This window comes from Myiozetetes cayanensis, unplaced genomic scaffold (assembly GCF_022539395.1).
Source record: "Myiozetetes cayanensis isolate MyiCay16 unplaced genomic scaffold, myiCay2020 scf1, whole genome shotgun sequence".
In the NCBI taxonomy this organism is placed as follows: Eukaryota; Metazoa; Chordata; class Aves; order Passeriformes; family Tyrannidae; genus Myiozetetes; species Myiozetetes cayanensis.
In genome coordinates, this window is record NW_026086604.1 from 131833542 (window position 1) to 131854176 (window position 20635).

Here is a 20635-nt window from a genome sequence, read left to right on the forward strand (position 1 = left end):
GACACATTTCCCTCTTTTTTTCCCCTAAATTTTATTATCCTAATGAACTTTTCAGACATTATTTTTATGTTATTTTCAACCCTTATCTCCAAGGATCTTAAAGATATTTTTAAAGGTAGTATGAATAGAAGACATTTGAGTCATGACTAATTATTCTAATTCAAATTCTTTTTTTTAATGAAAACAAGAATTTTACCTGGAGATAAGAAAAAATATTATTGTACCTGGGATTTTTTGCAGATCAGCTGAAGTTTACCTGTTATGTTGCTTATAAGGATCCATAAATTAATATTTTAATTAAAGTTTCTACTTAGCAGTGTCTGTACAAATCAAGTCTAATTAAACAGCACATAATCATGGGAAGTCATATTGAAGCTTCTCCTAGTTCACACTGCAACACCAATATACTTCCATCCAAATTTAGTATCCCTTGATTTAAAGTAAAGTTCATGTCAGTGAAATCATATCTGTAAGAGGTGATTATTTGAAAATGCAATGGAGATGAATCTGGAAAGGTAATTAACTTCTCCAGTTTGACAGCTAAGCAAACTATCTCTAGCTAAAGTCATTCCACCCATTAAAACTTGAACTGAGACTGCACACCATACCTGCAATGGTACAGCAATGAACAATATGATGAGAAAATATTGTATGAAGGTAGAATGAGGAAGACATTCCTCCTCCTCCTGAAATATCACAGTGGAAGAAAAAAGTAATCAAGAGTAAAAAGCCATTTTTAAAAAGTCATAGTTCATGGCATGCATTGGTGTTGTCTCTTAATATTTGCATTGCTTGTCCACATTCAGGAAGTTTAAGATTATCTTACTACTAAAGTAGTATCTGAGATTATGTTATAAACAATAAAACTGAGGGATCATAAAAGGGGTGCTGTAGCCAAGCATGAACTTTCTTTTGTTAAGGTTTGCTGCTGGAGAAAACCAATTCATTTTCCTAATGGAATTTCTCTGTAGCTACTGTTGTTTTGATTTTTTTCTGCTGAAACTGTACTCCATATTCTCTGGAGAAAAGCATCTGTATATGTGATAATAATCCAATCAAAGTGCCAGACCATTGAACTAGTTGCAAACATATAGTATTCTTCAACCCCCTCAATATTTATGCAAATGACAGATGTTGACAATCCAGCTATTTACAGAGACTGCAATATCCAGCTCACCATACATCTAAATTCAAATTACAAAGTCATTAATAGCACTGCAAAAGTTCATCAGGCAAACAGAATATTACCAGAAGAGATCTGGATACAACTAGTCAAAACTTTGCTACTACAGTGAGATTTGGAGATATTTGAATCTTCTCTGTGGTAATTTTAAGGGAATACAATCCATTGCAGGAGATACGTGGAAGATAAAGTGCAGCATAGTCACTATGCCCGTTTTAGTACCTTATCAGCACTCAGTACTGGTTTATTTTAGGAGTCAGAAGAAACAGTGCATTTTTAAATGTGCTTATAGAGAGGCAAGAAAGAATTATTAGGTGAAAGAAATGATACTTTTTATTATTCTGATAATCTAAATGTAAGTTTCCTACTGCTACTTAAGTTGTTTCTATCATAAAAAAAAGAAGCAAGTCCTAGGTATCACAGTGGGAAAGGAGCACAAATCAAAGAACAAAACCATTTGTTGAAGATAATTTTTGTGTTATCAATGTTAATTGCTTTGCATATTTTAATTAAAAAAGATAATTTAGGATTTAATATAGTTAGGAGGAGATTCATTCAAAGGTTTGAAACAAACCTCTAAAAAGAAATATGTAAAGGTATAAGGAAGGTGAAACCTGTCATTAGTAACTTCCTCTGTTGACTGTGACAAGGCCAATAAACACTGGATCTCATTAAGAAGTTCCAGCGGACCTTACCCATTTAATGAATTCCATCCAGTTACAAATGAGCAAAGACAGAATGATAGTCAGGAGGACAAAAAGTCCTGGCCAGCTCACAGCAAGCGAAGCAGGGCCCCATTGATACAGCTGCAGCAAGAGACAAACCTGGCCAAAGGCAACAGGCAGCTGGAGCCAGGATCCAGCCTCCTCCAGCTGCTCAGGGCTGGTGCAGCACAAATCCTGTTACCTGGCTGCTGCTGCTGCTTCTCAGCAAAAACTGGAAGCCATCAGAGTTGTTCCCTTGATATTGTCATTGGCTTTAGCTAGCCTGATGGAGAGAGTTAGTAACGTAGAAATGTGCAGCTCAGCAGGTGCCACAGCTCAGGTACAGATGACTTACAGTGGGTTTTGAAACTCCCTGGTTATTTTTAGTGGAGCAGCCTACTGTCCTATGCTGTCAACAGGAAAACCTGCAGCAGAGGTGCTGCAGACAGCAGCTGATATATTCTAGGCATTTGTATTTCTAGGATCAAGTAGTTTAAAATGAAATTTTCACAAATCAATATAATTGACCCTAGTCCTATAGGAAGTACCTCAAGAATAAAGTTTGAGGAAGGAGCTTATTCTACTTCACAGCTTAAGACAGACTTTGTATTTCTACATTGATTCTTCTCGCTAACTGCATGAAAAACAAGCAACTCCTCACATTAATGTAGGAGTTAGAGATTGCATTGGGTTCAGGTAGACTCAAAGCAGATTATCTGACCTCCACGAAACTAGAGGAAGAAACTAAATCTTCAAAGTTTTGCTTGAATGCTTTACTTAAGAGTTCACTGAATGTCAAATCATGCTCAAAAAATGTAGAATATCTGTAGATTTAATAAACACAGAAATAATATTTATTTCATAGACAGAACAAAATTATTAAAGAAATTCTTCAAAACTAGTGGCAAAATGTAGATTTTTCTAGTATTTAGTTCCATGTAGCAGCGTAGTGGTAATGGCCTTTATTTAATGAGTATCTACAGCTCTCAAAAGGGCACAGTTTTAAGCTATTTACTCCACTTATTGACCTGTGAACTGTTGTTAAAAGTTGCATTTGAGTCAATGAAATGTCTCATCTGACTAATTAGTGACAGTAAGGGAATATTACTTTAGTCCCAGGAGTCTTGAAGGATATCAGTGGAGACACTGTGAAATAAAATAATACTTGTCAAGAGTAACTTTTATGGCATCTTTACTTCCCAGAACAAGATAATTTTCTATTTATGTTTCTTGTATCTCAAACAGCACTTTCCACCTTTTTAGGCATTGTGTCAAACAGGGTTGTTTTAGGCACAATTTTGACCCCATGACATAAGTATATCTCCAAGGAAATTGAGACTGACACAGTGATTAAATGGAAATGTCAGTTTTCAGAAAAAGCATAATTTTTCAAAATCAGTTTATATAGAAGGGACAAACAAATATGTGCAACTGTAGGTTAGCAAAAACACCATTCAGTGTGTTTTATTTTCTCAGATTAGGAAGTTATTTCAATCTTCTTACTGTCAATTATTGGAAGCATATAATTCATTGTATTCTTACACTGCAGTCAGATGTAAGTATTCATTCTAGAGTTGGTGAGATAGAATAATATATTTGAATGTGGATTGAAGGAAAAAGGTATTTTGAAGAAGGGTTGAAGAATCCCCCTTGTATTTTGGAATCTTGTTTGTGAACTCAAGAGATTCATAGGAGGATTTGTAATCTAAACCCATCATTTTTCTAGAAACACATATAAACGAAATTGTTCATATGTGAATTATTAAGCATTTTTTGGTTTAAATTCTTTGAGAACTTGATCTTTTTCTCCCTCTAGAAGATGAGCCTGATGGGTAATGTAGGATTAATGTGACTAAAGGCATGTCTCTGTCGTGCAGGGCAGTGGCTGGTTATAAAACTGAGTAGGCTGAAAGATTTTGACAGCACAATGACACCAAATCATTGAAGCAACACAGCAGTATCCTGTAACATTGCACCTGGAGGCACAAACCCTGTGTCTCAGAGCTAATACCACTCTCCTAATTCCTATCCCAGCCTGGCACCATATTGCATAATGTGACATAGATAACAAATGCACTTTCAGTCTCCTCCACACTGCACAGTTCTCCTGTGTTTCATTGAACTCATTCCTCAAATCAGAGATCTCTGGGACTGATTTACTTTATGGATTTGTCAGCTCGTAACCTCATAGGGTGCTATTACATTGCTGCTTTTTAGCATACGAGCCTTTGAAGTGAATCTGGGATCTTTGCAGGTCAGACTTCTTCTGCTCTTTTCTAACACTTTTCAGGGCAGACATTTGACAGCAAAAGTTGTGATTTAAGTGCGTCTCAGGGTAGAGTTCTTCTAAGGATCATAGAGCTGCTGTTCAGTGATTTTTACTGAAGCAACAGACATTGAAATCAGATTTTTTTACAAGAGCTGTGAAACAGACATAGGACTTTTTCTGAATGATAGAAGTATAACCTTCAGCTTTGAGTTTTTTTCATTAATTTTCCACACCTCTTCTTTTAAAGAGGTAAATTCAGAAATTTAATTAACTTTTTCTTTTTTTAGACAATAAATAATACAAGATATAACCTGGTACCTGCTGATATCTGTTACAAACCATATAGTATTGATCAGATCTAAAATCCCAGGACAGTGTCTAATTTTCCCAATCAACAACTCCACCTGGTAGAAAAAGTATAAAAAATCTAAGAAAAAACCTGAGTTCTATTTGACCTCAGAAAAGGTGAAAGATCTTTTTTTTTTTTCTTATCTCTCTTTACATCTCAAGGCCTCTTAGTCTTCCACTGAGAAAAGTATCTCCTTTCTTTCAAATAAGTACTGAACTGAACAGATTTTGTACTGAGAACCTTCAGCAAGGTCAGACATAGCACTAGTACTCATGGTGTAGAACATTAATTTGTTACCAGATTTATATTTCTTTAATGCAACTTTTAATTCACTAATCAGTTTTAGTGTCTTGGAGATATTCTAGTTTCTGGTAGCCTTTGATCCTTGCCAGGCTTGCAATATCAAGTTGAAGCATGCTTAAAATTATTTTGATTAATTGATAAGGGCTTTTAAGCTAAGAGTCTAATTTTTATCCTTGCAGATTTTTTTCAGTTTCTGACCTTCAGCTTTGAATCCTCACTAACTTCAGAAAAAAAACGTAAACCGAGAAAACCCCCCAAACCAGTTGTGTTTCTGTATTTATTGTAATTTATTTCTCAAAGATGGAAGGATCTGATTCCAATTAATTTCATGTGAAAGTCAGGCTAGGTATTTTTTAGTACCTATATTTATGACTGTAATAATCTCTATGTGTATTTGTTTGTAGGTTTGACCCCACTGCATTAAGTGGAATCGTCCTATAATTGTACAACCTCATTGTTGCCTGCTCATGCTAGAGAGCAATTATTATTTACAGCAGAGACTAATAGTGTCAATGTAATGGGAGCTTTGAGAGACATCACTTTCTTCCCACTATCTTACTTACTATGGAAAGAAACACTTCCACAACCGGGTAACTTTGTGTTGTTTGCTGCTGAGAGGGTCATTTCAGTTCAAAGATTAATTTCCTGCAGACTTGTGGAAACCCCATAGTCCATTCATAGCACATTCTTATCTTGCTATTTGGACTCAAATTCTTCCAATAGTTCTTTATGTTCAGTCACACACCTCAAATTTCCAGCTTCTCTTGGCACTCCCTGCCTCATTCTTTTTTAACTTGTTTCTGCAAGGTTTTCCAGGCCATATCTGCAAAATTAAAACAAAAGAAAACAAAACAAAACAAAAAAGCAAACGAACAAAAAAACCCAATCAAAATAAACCAAACAGGGAGCTCATACAAGGAATTTTAATATAGCTAAATTTAAAGATAGCTTAAAAAAACCATGTTAGCATGATATCCTGCTTCAATTAATGACACAGTGAGAGATGATACTGTGGTACTACTAAAATCAGCAATTACAGACCATTTGCATTAAGTCTGGAATATGTGGGTGTAACTGTGTGGTCTGCAGGGTATATTTGATTCCACCTTCAGCAGGAATACCAAAAGAAGATGAACACTAAAAATTGTATTTCTTATCTCCCACATACCAGGTTAATTAAGGCTCTTAAGCTATCTGTGATACTGCTTTTTCTTTAGCTCCATGTATTTAGATGATATGGAAACTGTTTTGGTTATTTTCTTTTCAATAAATATTTATTACAAGTTTGGATCTTATGGAATTAACAAATAAGTGGTATTATTTAATCTTTGACTGAAATGCTGGGCTGTAAGGTGAACCAGAAATAACTGGTGTGGTCAAAATATCAGCATTTTCTTAGTAGAATTGGGTCTTGTTTTCTACAGTGAGTACACCATAAAATCTCACAACCCACAAAACAAACAAAACCACCCCTTACACAAAATCAAACAGAATCAATCAGGTTGGAAAAGACCTCTGAGATTATCGATTCCAACCCATGACCCAACACCACCCTGTCAACTAGACCATGGCACTCAGTGCCACATCCAGTCTTTTCTTAAATACCTACAGGGACAGTGACTCCACCACCTCCCTGGGCAGACCATTCCAGTGTCTGATCACTCTCTCTGTAAAGAACTTATTTCTAATGTCTAACTTAAACCTCCGCTGGCACAGCTTAAGACTGTCTTACTCCTGGTTGCCTGGGAGAAGAGACCGACCCCCACCCAGCTCCAACCTCCTTTCAGGTAGCTGTGGAGAGTGATGAGGTCTCCCCTGAGCCTCCTCTTCTCCAGACTAAACAACCCCAGTTCCCTCAGCTCTCTAATAGGACTTGCGCTTGAGTCCCTTCACCATCCTTGTTGCTCTTCTCTGCACCTGCTCCAGCACCTCAATATCCTTCCTGAACTGAGGGGCCCAGAACTGAACACAATACTCCAGGTGTGGCCTCATCAGTGCTGAGTGCAGGGGCAGAATCACTTCCCTGCTCCTGCTGGCCACACTGTTCCTGATCCAGGCCAGGATGCCATCAGCCTTCTTGGCCACATGGGCACACTGCTGGCTCATGTTCAGCTTCCTGTTGATTAGAAACTCCAAGTTTCTCTCTGCCTGGTCACTCTTCAGCCACTCTGTCCCCAGCCTGTAGTGCTGCTGAGGATTGTTGTGGCACTTGTTAAACAACATACCCTTGGATTTAGCCCATTTATCCAGCCTGTCCAGATCCCTCTGCAGAGCCTTCCTACCCTATAGCAGATTGACACTCCCTCCCCCAACCTGGTGTAATCTATCAAAACATTATGTGGCTGCTTATCATATTTTCATAATAGATGAAAACTATAAGACCATTTTTTTTGCTTAACTTTCAAAACCACACAAGTGAAAAAATAAAATTCTTATAATGAAAAACATTCTGGTGAAAATCTTTTTTGTTGGATAGCAGCCACTGAATAAAAATACAGTGATATATTTTAAAGTAGTTTTAATTCTAGCACTCGTAACAAGAAAATATTTTAAAGCATGGTGAACAAAAAAGTGCAAGTAATTTGTTTTTACTTCCTTGCAAAACCATCTCTCATCTATAAACCATCAAATGTTACCACACCTTCCTTATGATGATAGGAGAAAGTTTGATACCATGGGTGCCATTCTATTATTAACAATTTTGTTTATTATTTGACATCCAATTTTATGGATGTCAATTGCTCTTTCATTGAAACATAAGAAGAGACAGATGTTGTGGAAGGGTCATGTAAAACCACAGTGGAAATTTAGGCTAATGCAAATGTATAACACCATTCTTTTTATATAGGTAACTTCTCGGTTTGTTGAAAACTGTGGTTTATTGTTTGAAATTACAGCAAAATGGAGCAGGCACTCAATCTATATTTGGCTGAATCAATAAATCAAGGCACAAGTGTGAATCATCTTTCAGCTTTTAAATAGTTTGCTTAGACTTGTTTTCTGTGTATTTATATCATCTCATATAGGCATCTGAAAAAAAAACCAACTTATTTTTACTGTTGGTATGATAAAGTTATCTGCCGTTTATCCAATTAAAATCTTCAGCCTACATTTAGATGTTATTTGGTCTTCGCCTCAGCACCTCACTGTTGCCTTCCACTCCTTCCAATGAATAGCATAACTTAGTATATTACTGCTTTCCAATTTAATTTAGTTTGATCTGCATGGAAGAGAAACTTCTTTAAATAAGAGTTTCCAATGTGATCCAGAAGAGGTAGTATTTAAATTTTGATACATGAGGCATCTAATTCATTTCATTGATCAGCGAACACAAGGAGACTCTTGTTATTATGACATGGAAATACTCATTAAATGTGAAGGATTCTGCAGTGCACATCATTATTCTGAGAATTTTGATAGTGTGATTCAGTTCAGAATTTTGTTCAAGGGGATTTCTGAGTGAGGATGTTATCAAAAAGTTTATTAACAGTCCAAAATTATTAAACTGGATTTCTATCTCTTTAACATTCTATACACCAGCTGTATTCTTCAAGTGTTACTAAAAGAATGAGAGTTCTTTTTTGTTTTTTCCCCAGTCTAGCTATTTTAGGAGTATGTGGACTAGGGAAAGGAATTAACAACTAACGAGAATCTTCCTTTGCCTCACAAGCTGCACATTTTTAACCTTAGGCTTTGCCTTAGTTAGTAGTATAATCTGTTAAAGTCAGTGTCTCTGGAATTCAATCTCTATAAAAATTGCAGTTCCCTCGTTCCAAGCTATGCGGAGATTTGTTGTAGAGAACTGAGGTGTTTCTTCAGGTTAGGTCTGAGATCTTTTGACAATAATGATGCAGTAAGATTCTTCTAAAGAGACCGTCTTGAAAAGACCAATGCCTAAGAAAAATTTTACTGTGTGTGGTTGACAAACCTGAATGGTCTTACAAATGATATGCACAGAAGGTGTGGTCATATGAGGAAGAAAGGTAGAGGAGACCATGTGGCAAGACAAAAGTAGGCCACATGGTAAATGCTACCAAAATAAGCTAGAGCATACTTAATCTATATTTTCTGCAAATGCCAGTCAAAGGGCTACAGGTCTTACAGTAACACGTAGAGGATGCCATTGCTATAGAAACTTCTTAGCATCATGTTAAAATATTCCTTTCTGTACAGACATGATCAGGCTGAATTTCTGCTGTAGAAGTGTTGGGGAAGGAATGTTCTTCCACAAATCTCTTGGAGTTTTCTTATTTTTGGTCATTTCGTCACTCAGTGCCTATATTTTGCTTTGATTCATCTTTTTAAATGTTGCAACATGTCCTCAGTTCACACTAAAAGGTTTATACTCTTCTGATAATTAGCTCTGCTTTTATTTGCTATAGGGAATAAATCAATTTAGAAAATGCAGACAAAACTTTTGCACTCTCCACAACATTTAGGAAAAAATGAAGATGTGAAACTAGAGAACTGAGGTTATCACAGCTACTGAAACTATAAACCAGAAGTGGATTATGTAACATTTACCACACTGTGAAAAAGAAGGGGGGGACATCTGAGAGATTTTAATTGAAAACAACAAAAAAAAAATAATGGAAGGGAAAAAATACCACTGAATTCCTATTCTACCTTAGTTCTATCCTTATTTTTTGACAGGTTGAAGAGTATTAAAAATTGTGCTGTACATGTTTGAATTGTGGCTGATGCTTGTTCCCATGTTTGTTTTCAGTTCAGTTATTTTGCCTTTATCTGGAAAATTATGTCTATGTTACCACAGGAAAGGCATCTTAGAAAGAGATTTTTGCATTTTATCCAGTAGGGAGATTTCTAAGAAATATGTTAAGGTCACAAGACCTGCAGTTAAAATACATTTTTTCCAATCTGAGTGGGATTCCTATTTTTAAAGTCATAGATGCCTCCAGAGCTGCAGCCACTGCTGCAGTCACTCTAGCCTTTTTCTGGTGATAGTGGGTTTTTACTCACCAAGCCAAAGAAATTCTTGAGTATGATTTATCTCATTGTAAAACAAGCATCTATAAGAGGAAAGGTGTCTATTATTTTCCATATATCTTCCTGTAGGCCTGTAACTATATACTGTATCTTTCAATGAGTAATATTGGCTACCATCAGGAATGCCACTGAATAAGTATGTGAATTTTGGATATTTCAGTAAATATTTTTGCATTTGTATGTAAATACTTAATATCTGTTCTGGCAATGCAAACAAAAAAATCTCATGAGTTTGTTTGCAAACTTTTGTCTTATATATCCTTACCATACTATAAATATTTATATAATTATAATTTTATATATCCTTAAACATACTAGGGGGTCACCACTGGATAGAGAAGTAGGAAAATAAATTATTATTATTGTTGTTGTTGTTGTTGTTATTGTTGTTGTTGTTGTTATTATTATTATTATTATTATTATTATTATTATATCAGTCAGCCAGGAAAACCCTTAGTTTGTAGACAATATATTTCATAATTGCAGATTAATAAATTAAATCAGATGTCTGTTTCTCAATGCTTTCTAAGAATAAATATCCATCAGATCCTATAGAGACAGAACTTGAATATTTCTCTTAATGTCTCATTGCTCAGGATCAATTCAGTAAAGATAAAAGCACTTAACTGAGCTTTGACTATATAAAGAGCTTACTATGTTTTTCCTAGCCTTACTGTTTTGAGTTCCCTGGGGCTGTCCAGTTCATTTGATACCCTAGAGGGTCTTTTCTATATTTCTACAAGCCCAAAACCTACAATCCAATTGAAAAGAATATTCTAATAGAATACAAATAGGCTTTATAATAGGTACCACAAAGAAAGAAATGGAGTTATATCCCAGTGAACATCCCACTACATCAAAGTAGGGATGACACTTGACTGACACTAATCATTCTTTCATACATCTAAAAAAGCATATGATGCTCTTTAAAGATGAGTAGAGAATAATCATGTCGATCCTTGTCCTGCAGGTTTTTCACTTTGAAGAGACAGAGTAAATATTTAGTAAAACCTTAAAAGTTTTAATAACAGGGTCCAAGAATTAAGAATTACTATTGCCAGTCTTAAGAATTATTACTGATATTTTAATTTTATTGTCCTGCCTAAAGAAACCTTACTTTTTCTTATTAGGTTTGTTTTATTTTCATCAGATATATGTACTTCTTTTTCCTTTATTTTATAATTTCTTTTTTATTTTTCCCTCAGCAGAATCCCTGTAAAGACATTTTCCCACTTTTTCCATTCAGTTTTATATATAGAATCAAGATGGAATCAGAGTTGAATTGCAATGATAAATTGAAATATTGATTAAAACAAACAAAATCTCTGAAAGATTCCAGATGCTTTTTTTCAGCTGAATTGGTTTTGTCTTGGGGGTTTTATTTTTCAAGGCAGCTGTAATGACAATTCTTTAATTCTTCATGAACAAATCTTCACACTGGACTTTAACACAGACTGATTCCATAATTTCCACTTTGTTGAACTGATTTTGTAAACACTGTGACATTGCAAATAGAAAAGTGCTTCTGACCTTAGTAAACATCTGTCAACATCTGTCAAAGTGTCAGAGGAGAAAAGATAGTCCCATCAGCACAACTTCTGCCTGCCCACTGTGTTGTTCGAACAATACTTTGATCCATGACATGTGAAAAGAAAGTTGCTTCACCATCCCTCTAAAAGACATCCTGAACAAATACACATTGGCAGTATCTGGTCTGATCTGTGGACCTGAGATGTGAGTTTACCCATGTCCCAGTTTCACTGTGGCTGGTCATGTGCACAGACTTTCCAAGACACTCAGGGGCCTGTGTAATGCCATCATCCTTGCTGGTGGGTGCTCTGAGATCAAAATGCATCATGGATGTCATTACTGGTTCTAGAGTTATTAGGTATATGAATCTCCTACTTGGACAAGTTCATATTCCTTCTCTTATTCCATGTCCAAGCTGACAAAGGAAAATGTTCATGGCTGAAAAGCTAAACCAAACCAAAACCCTGAAAACAAATCAGAACAAAAAAAACTAAAATCCAACAAACAATTCCCCTCCCTCAAAACAAAAGTAGAAGATGAGTTAAAGAGTTTAAGCTGTATAGTAAGAAGCTGAAATTTGATGAGAGATTTTGCCTCTCATCTTTCAATATGGTATTCAGAGTATTCCCTATAGCAGCAAAAACATGACAGATTTGAGGTTGTCTCATTTCTGCAGATAACTTTTTATGATCTTCATTCATAAACTGTTCTATCTCTTACTCTATATCGTCTGTTTTTTTTATAAGTAGTCAGTACAAGTAAAGGTTTTACTTTTGTCTTTTAAACCAAGGAATCTATCATTGCACAGAGTTTAGCACACTGTCCTTGCTTGGAACTATGGAGTGTTGTAACAGTTGTCCAGAGTCTTCCTAGAAGTTTTGTAACTGTGATTATTTCTCTTTCAAGCTTTGGTTTTTATAAAAATTACAGTTTCCTCAACATTGAGATGGGGAAACATCTGAGGAGATGTGTAAAATGTGATGAAAACAAAGAGTGACAAAGTTTGAGACAAAATGAGACTGAGTTGCTTGAAACTATTGCTAATAGTCTTACAAAACGTCTTCGATGCTTATTGTTACTCAGTCTTAGCAATAGAACTGAAGGAAAAAAATGTAATCCAAGCAATCAAAATTGTATCCTTTAAGCTACCTAAAACCCAAAATCAAACAAAGGTGGATTATGATAGGAAATGAAGAAGAAATGTTTGCATTTGAGTAGAAATAAGGGCTGGGAGGGCTAGGAAATGAGAAGAGGATGAAGTAGTACAATGTACCTAACAGATCTTCTTTTACAAAGAGGATTTACTTTATTTCTCTCTTTAATAGGTAAGGATAACATATAGAATGAAGATATATTTCAAGAACCTAAGCACATAAAATATATTTGATGGAAATAGTATCGTGGGAATGTAGAAGGATGCAAATGTCAGAAGAGTTTCCTTGATTATAAATGAACTCTGGCTGTAAGGAATTCTAAGAGATTTAATAGTTGCGACAGGATAAATCAAAGTTTTAAGAAAGTGGTGTACACAGAACAATTGATAGAAAATCAATAAATTATTCTTGCCTACCCATTAGAGATTTCCAAAATAAGTGGTTGTAAAGTATAACATCATCTTTGCTAATGAGCAATTTAATTGTCATTCCTTGGAATGTGTACCCGCTCAAAACAAAATCATGTCTCCAGGTGAATTACTAGTGACTTTTTTTAAAGCATTTTTTCAGACTGACTTTTCTCATCTCAGTGCTTACAGCAATAAAGAAACAAGAGTCTTACCATTTAGCTCCCAAAAATATTTCAAGTGCTGGCACCCATGGCAGGGTGGGCTGTTAGTGCCTTTTGATGCTCTGAGGGAATTTACTATGAGATTCCACTAGAATTCCAAAAGTGGTGCATTTTAAAAAATTAATTTCATCAGTAGTATTCTTTCATGTATCTAATTTGTTCATAAAAATGCATATGTTTGGGTTTTTTCTGAAATATATAATCCTTTATTATAGTCTTGTTAATATTGGAAATGAGAATTGGGGAAAAGATATTTCAGAGAGTGAAAATCATCTTAATGCTTTACACAAAGGAGGAAATGAAAGAGGTGGATGGCTGGACTTTGTCATTAACTCTTATGAAAACTTACTGAGACTACTACACAGACTGTAACAAAAGGCTTGGAGGCTGAAATATCAGTGTTTCATCTTGCTGTTTTCCTTCTTTCTATAACGCACCGTGCAAATGCAATTATGTGATTTTTTTCAATCTATCCTTAAGAGTGAAACCAAATTTTCATGCCTGCTAATGTACTTAGGCAATGTACATTTTACCTGAATCAAATAATTTCTCAAATATCATTTGATGAGCTTGATGTTTCTTTTTCAAGTGTTTTTTATTGAAGGCAGAGGTATAGTGTTTCTGGTTCCTGCCGAAATATAATTTAGAGAGAAACTGATTTTTAGGTATTCTTTGCATTGCTGAGAATTATGAATCTTCATTGAAGTCATCAGAACTTGAGCAAGCTCATATCCCTGAAGTAAAACTCACGCTGTTGCATACTCATCACTAACTTGTTCCTACCTTTAGGGACCATTACTCTGTAGATTGTTGCAGTTCTATTGTCTGAGTTTTGATGTTTCTTCACTTTTTGCTACCTCAGTTTGTTGAATAATTCAGAATCCCTCAGTGTACATCCCTCAGCATCCTTCAGTTTAGTGACAGAAGGTGTAAACTGTGAGTTTAAAACCACCTCCTATGTTGAAGTTGTTTCTATTTGTTTCAGAGTTATTCTAGATAGACTTAATAATTTTGGAATTATATGTTTAATGCAGAGCTTTAACGCTCTGATAATTAGCAGCAATTTTCTTAATGTAATGGTAATCTTAAACACAAGTCTCTGTGGGTTACTTAATAAGAAGCAAAATTTTCAAAACAGTAGCTAAGGGCAAAGCAATAAATAACTACTACTGTGCCCAGATTTTCCTTCATTAGCAACAACATGTGCAAATGCTTTTTTTGGTTTGTTTCTATACACTTATCAACCTTACACTTAGCACACGAAGTGTCTTTCTCTAAAATAAAGTAGCTGAATTATTTTAAGTAGTTCTGTTATAAAGTGCCACTGAACTGTTTGTACTCAATCATTATCAGACTGGAGATTGACAAGTGTGCCAGAAGACATCTTTTCTTCATGTCATCATGAAGAAAAGATAGAAGAGAGAAGAGAGTAAACAAGGAAACAAAGGAAACAGGAGAATGGGAAAGAAAATGTTAACTTAAAATTCAAGTCTTGGATGAACAAATCTTGACTTCAGTTCATTCTTTGAGTGATTTTAACACTTTTGATAATTTGATATTCTGCATGCATTTATCTGATGTAAAGCTTTTTTCTTCTTGAATGAAATATAAGGTCAAACTATGTAGGGTTAAGTTATTTTTTTCAAGTAACCTAAACAATACTCTTTTAGGAAGTTTTAAGAGAAAATCAGTGAGAAATGAAGAAAGATAGAATCTGTCATGTACTTTGAAAACACCTTTAGGTGAAGGAGACACAATAATAGCATTTTTATTTAAAGAGATTCTGCTATACAGCATAAGTCTTCAGTTTTATTGTACTTTATTGTACTTTTGTTTCAAGATATATATGAAGGACTTAATCCTAGGAAGTGAGGTCTTTAAAAATAAGCAAATATTCTGTGTACTGCAGTGCAGAGGTAGAAACAGCTCAAATCTATAAGGAAGGTGCTCAGAACCTGCTCAAAATTGGAGTCATTCTCAAGCAATGAAACCGAAATAAGTAGATAAATAATATTAGAAGTATCAGCAAAGATATTAATTGTTCCATCATGTGGAATTATAAAGATTCATAGAAAAGGTAATTAAAATATGGAAAAATAAGGAAAAGTTGTGACTTTTCTTCTGTCTCCTGTTTCTTTGATGTACATGTAAAATGCTGGACTGCACTCCACTCCTTGTTGAAAAGTGGAGAAAGCATGGAAAGAACACACCACATCATGGAATATTCATCTTTAAACTACTTGGACAACCATGAAAAGGCTTTAATGATGATATCACACCAAGGAAAGTAAAACTTCATTAAGAAGATCAAGTTTAATAATTAGAGTCATTTGCACACCATGAAAATACATCTGATTCTAAACCAAGAATAAATGCCTGAAAAGTAAACTGCCCTCCTGAAATGCTCCTGTAGAACAGAGAAAAGAGAAGCTAGAGAAAAGAGCAGTGAGAGTTAAAGTCACATTTTGCTCATTTTATGCTATTTTTTCTGTGCTTTGCATAAAATATATCCTGTGTAAAAGATTCTGGATGGTTACAGCTTGCCAGGAAGATCCAGTTTTCAAAGGAACTGGAGGAGAGAAGTCCTTCTCCTAATTGTTTAAGGGTGCATGTAAAAAGAGTTTTACTGCTCTCAAAAGTCTGAAAGGTCCTGCAGAAAGAGGAGTCTTTTGATATAGTGAATCTAGAAAGTATGTTATTGGTATTAATAATAAACAGTTAATATTTTTTTGATGAGTCATTTGAAAACATTCTGCCTCTGATTAAAAAGCCCTCAAGTATATTTGCTTTGAAGAGTCCTAGAATATTTAGCAAATGTTTTCATTGCCTCCATCCTCTTGGTAAGCTCTGCTTCATTTCCTGTGGCTCTGCTGAAATAAATATCTGATGCAAATGAACCAGGGAAATATTCTGAACCCAGCTCAGAACATGAATAGAAGGAGAGGTGCAGATCACGAGCAAAATCTCTGTTTCATTTCTGTTATACTGCAAATGCAACGAGGGAGATTGTCTCATAGAAGAATCTTTATAATTGCATCTGGAATATTTAGTGTATTGTTCTGAAAGAAAGTGTATTCGTAAGAAGTTTCTTTGCAACATCTTGTAATGCAAAATCACATGCTGATCTTTCATGCTTTGGAACCAGTTTCTAATATTGTTCTCACTCTACTAGAAATGTAGCCTTGAGAATAATGGTACTCTCTGCTGCATAGGAAAAATATTAAACTCAGCTACAAAATTAAAGGAATTCTAAGACAGAGAAATCCCCAGGTGAATTAATGAGGATATTGAGCCTACTAAGTTATACCTTCCCCCTCAAGTGTTCAGAAGAGAGGCTATAAACACTTTAGATCATTCTTCAGATAAGACAAGCATGAGAAAGATTCTGAACTGCAATGGAATGAAACCATTAAGAAATAATTCCCCTCAGACTATCAGGAAGCAGATAAAAAATCCCCTGAATATGAATATTAATTTTCCAATATAGCTAGGCTCATAGACCTACAGATCTAAACAGGTTAAGGTCATCTTAGAAATAATTCTGCCACTTTCTGACAGGGTTTATTGCTCAGCATGATGTGCTGTCGATGCAAAAACATGCCCTTTGCTGTTAAGTTTTCCTCAATGATGGCTCCTCACCTCAACCTGACCTTTGGCTACGTTCAACCCATAGAGGGCAGTGACGTGCAATTAATAATAACTTTTCAGGGCCTTAAATGAAAACACCGTTTGGTTTTGGTGGTCTTGGTCTGTATTTTTGGAAAGAATTGAAAATTTTTTTTAGGTCATCTGTCATTAACATTAGACTTTGAGAATTTCTCAGGTTTAGGGAAAAAGGTACAGACTTTCAAAACAGGTTGTAAAAATTATGTTCTGAGGAACTTTCCAAAGTTTTTTTCCAGAGGTATTGCTTGCTAGTAGTCTACACTAACAAATAGTGGACCACACGCCGGGAAGAAGTAAGTCCAAAGTAGAAATACACATGCTAAACTAGGAAGCGTTCTTCTCTCATACCCTGTGGTCAGCTCATTCTATAAAGCTTATAGGTATAACCCACAAATAATCCTCGTTAACTCTTTCTGTCTGCATCATGCCTACATGCAGTGAGATTTCTGCAAGGTAACTGGAAAATGAGATTTCCACTCTGAGAGACAGCCAACACAATCAGCCCCCCCACATACAGGCAGCACTGATAGTATCCACCAAAACCACAGGTCTTGGCAATCTTTTATCAGCCTGTTGGAACGTAGAGTTTGACTGGGCCTTTTGCCTTCAACCAACCCAGGTTGAACAGCAATCTAGACACTCAGTATGAGCAGGAGTCAGTAGCAGAACAGCCTCTTAAAAACAGAAAGAAAGGCAACACTGTGGCCTCCAGCCTCCTCTACCCTGACACATTTCTTCTTGTTATTTTACATATCTCTCCTTTACGTTAATACATGTATATGGCGGTGAAAAAGATCGAAGGATTTTTGGATGCAATAGGCAGGTCAAAGCACAGACTAATGTTTTTGCTACCTCAGGACATATTTATGTTTGTTTTAGAAGCAAACAGATTCCAAAGGTATGAAAGAAATGCCAAAGCACAACACAGATTAAATGGATGGAAAATGCAGAAAACAAAACAGTAATTCATGAAATGGAGTCTGCAAAGCTTACAAACTCTGACCCTCTCATGACAAGGATGTATCACGAAAAAGTGCATAGCTTACACCCCTGAGCCAAGGCAGCTTCACTGTCTGGGCCTGGGGAAAAGAGGAGAGCCAAGCTTCCTGCTTGTCTCTTCCTTTCCCACCTCTCCTTGGATGTTTCAGGCAGACAGTGTGTAGGGCTTATGTCTTTGAAGGGGCTTTGCACTCTGGATTGGAACAGCCTTCATGCTGTTATGCAGCAGATGAGGATGCTTTCCACTTTGGAATGTAGAGCGATAGTTGAGCAAGTGAAAAACCAGCTTTTCGTGCTTTATGAAGAGCTGCTGTTGTATAGGAACTCCTACTGTGGAACCCAGACAGGAAGAGAAATGTCTCTTTTGTATTTTATTTGTGTACTCATATTCAAGAATTTGTGAAGTGCACAGGGACTGCCATAAATTTCCTATTTGGAAAAAGTTATTCCTAACAAAAAGTATTTCCATGTCTCACTGTATAGAACAAATGCCCCAGAGCCTGTAATTGCATAAAGATTTGATATTTTATGGCTATGATACCATATACAAATTGACTGCTACAACATTTTTATGTGGTTATTTCTAAAGATATATGTGATCAGTATCCCTTGTTACTTGCAGCATCCTTCACTCAGAAACTGATGTGATAAACATAACACAAGCCTGAACAGAATGTCATGTAATAAAATACAACGTGAAATCAATCAAAATTCAGCTAACAGCACACAAGGCCCATACTCTGGTTAACTGTGCAACATTTACCATTTCCAGATTTTACATAAATATTTATATCTCTGTATTTTAAAATGCTCCACTGGCTTCCATTCATCCAAACTTAAATACAGGTAATTTTTTTATAGATTTGGGCTTAATATTTGGAAAGATACAAATTTTGAATTTTTCTATCTTCTTTAAATGTATGAATGTAAAGGAAGTCCCTTATCATTTATTATTATTGTTATTATACATTTCATTTTAAGTTTCCTAAATTCACCACTAATACACAGCACTGAGCTACTTTTGTAAAACTGATCAGTAATTTAACATCAATAATATTTTTTAATATTATTAATACTCAAAAAAATTCTCAAGTGCAGACAGAAGAGGCTCTAGATACAACAAATGGATTAAATATTTAAAAGTGCTTCTTTACCAAGTTTGGTTTTTTGTATTCTGTGTTGGAGACCTTAAGACCAAATGTAACTCAGCATAACCATCCATTTTATTCATGTCATGAACAGGTGGAAGATGTTTGCACACTAAACAAATTATCTCAATAATAAGTAATATTCTTTTGGAGGTTATTAAAAAATATAAGAATCAATGGTATATATATTGCTGAGTTACTGGAATAATTAAGTTAAATTGTTGAATACATATTTGATGGACAGGAATAATAAGAGTAACATTAAAATAGATTTACCACATTGTTTTACCACTGTTAAAATCAACTTCAATTACTGTATCTGCTCTGAGTACAGTGTTAATACAGAGTCTTCTAAGCTGTGCTTCTACGTTGAAATGTTCATGGAAGTTTTAGAAAAGGTCTTACGCTTGTTCTGATTCCACTCCCCCTTAAATGCATTGATTATAGGCTCGAAAGGGGCTTCTTCAATGGAACAGGCTCCCTGGGGAAGTGGTCAAAGCAGAAAGCCTGTCTAAATTCAAGGAGCATCTGGACAATGCTCTTAGTCATGGTGTAGTTTTAGGTAGTTCTGCAAGAAGCAAGGATTTGGATTTGATGATTGCAATGGGTCCCTTTCAACTTGAGATAATCTATGATACTATGATTCTATTAAAAAATGGGCTCCTGGTGTGATGGCACATAGAATCAAGAGTCTCACTGGAGACGTACGTTGAGAAAATGAAGCACTTGTCATCAACTCTGGAAATAGTGGTGCAAAGCACCAGTGAGATCCTGTTATATTGTTTTCACTTTATTGTACTGTGTCATTGGCTTTAAACCATGGAGAAGTAACTGAAGAAGCAATGCCTAAACTCTCCCCTGGTACTTGCAGTGCTCAGACATCATGACTTATAAAGGGGTGCTATTACCACTGGTCCACCATCATTAGTTATGTGCAGAAATAGTTATTCAGCTGGATATCTATGGTTTTACATAGTTAAATACACGTGCCACATACAGTTATGGAAACTCTTCCCTGTGTTGTTTTTTTCCTACTTAATATTTTAAAGTTGTCATTGTTTTCAAAAATTGTTTTACAGTTAATTATGATATTCCAGAACACCCTTGCCAAGACACATTTCAAGTGTCTCTATGCCTTAGTAGGTCTGAAGACTTTCTTCTAAAATATATCAACAATTCTATGAGTTCCCTGATTCAAAAACAACTAATGTAATATTTTTGTCCATGCTTGCCTGAACTTTCTTATTCAGAATACAATACCTAAAGCACCAAGATTCATTTTCTCATCATAAATATGCATAAGACAATCTTATTAACATAAATCTGATCTAACAGGTTCACTATGGATAAAGAAATGTAATTAATTTTCCTCTTTGCATATTTTATTGCTGTCTCTATTTTCCCTAGATTTTGCTTGTTCATGTACTATTGTCTTAGAACCTTTGTTATGCATTGTACTTAGCTGTTGGATGCATCACACAGTCCTTTCTTAACGCTAGCTGGAGTACTGCTGGCTTTTGATAAGAAAAGAGTAGAAAAAATTTTTCTTATTTACAGTTTGGATGATTATTCACACAATCATAAAGAAAAACGAATTTAGACATATACAGAACTCTTGCAAATATTTACTTTTGATATTGTCATACATATGTGTAATCCCTTCACAGCAAGTGAAATTGGCTTGTCTGCATT

General features: G+C 35.3%; 1 protein-coding gene across 1 annotated transcript in view; it reads left to right on the forward strand.

Moving 5' to 3' along the window:
- The window catches only part of MALRD1 (MAM and LDL receptor class A domain containing 1), a 236467-nt gene that overhangs the window by 123557 nt on the left and 92275 nt on the right, over positions 1 to 20635 (forward strand).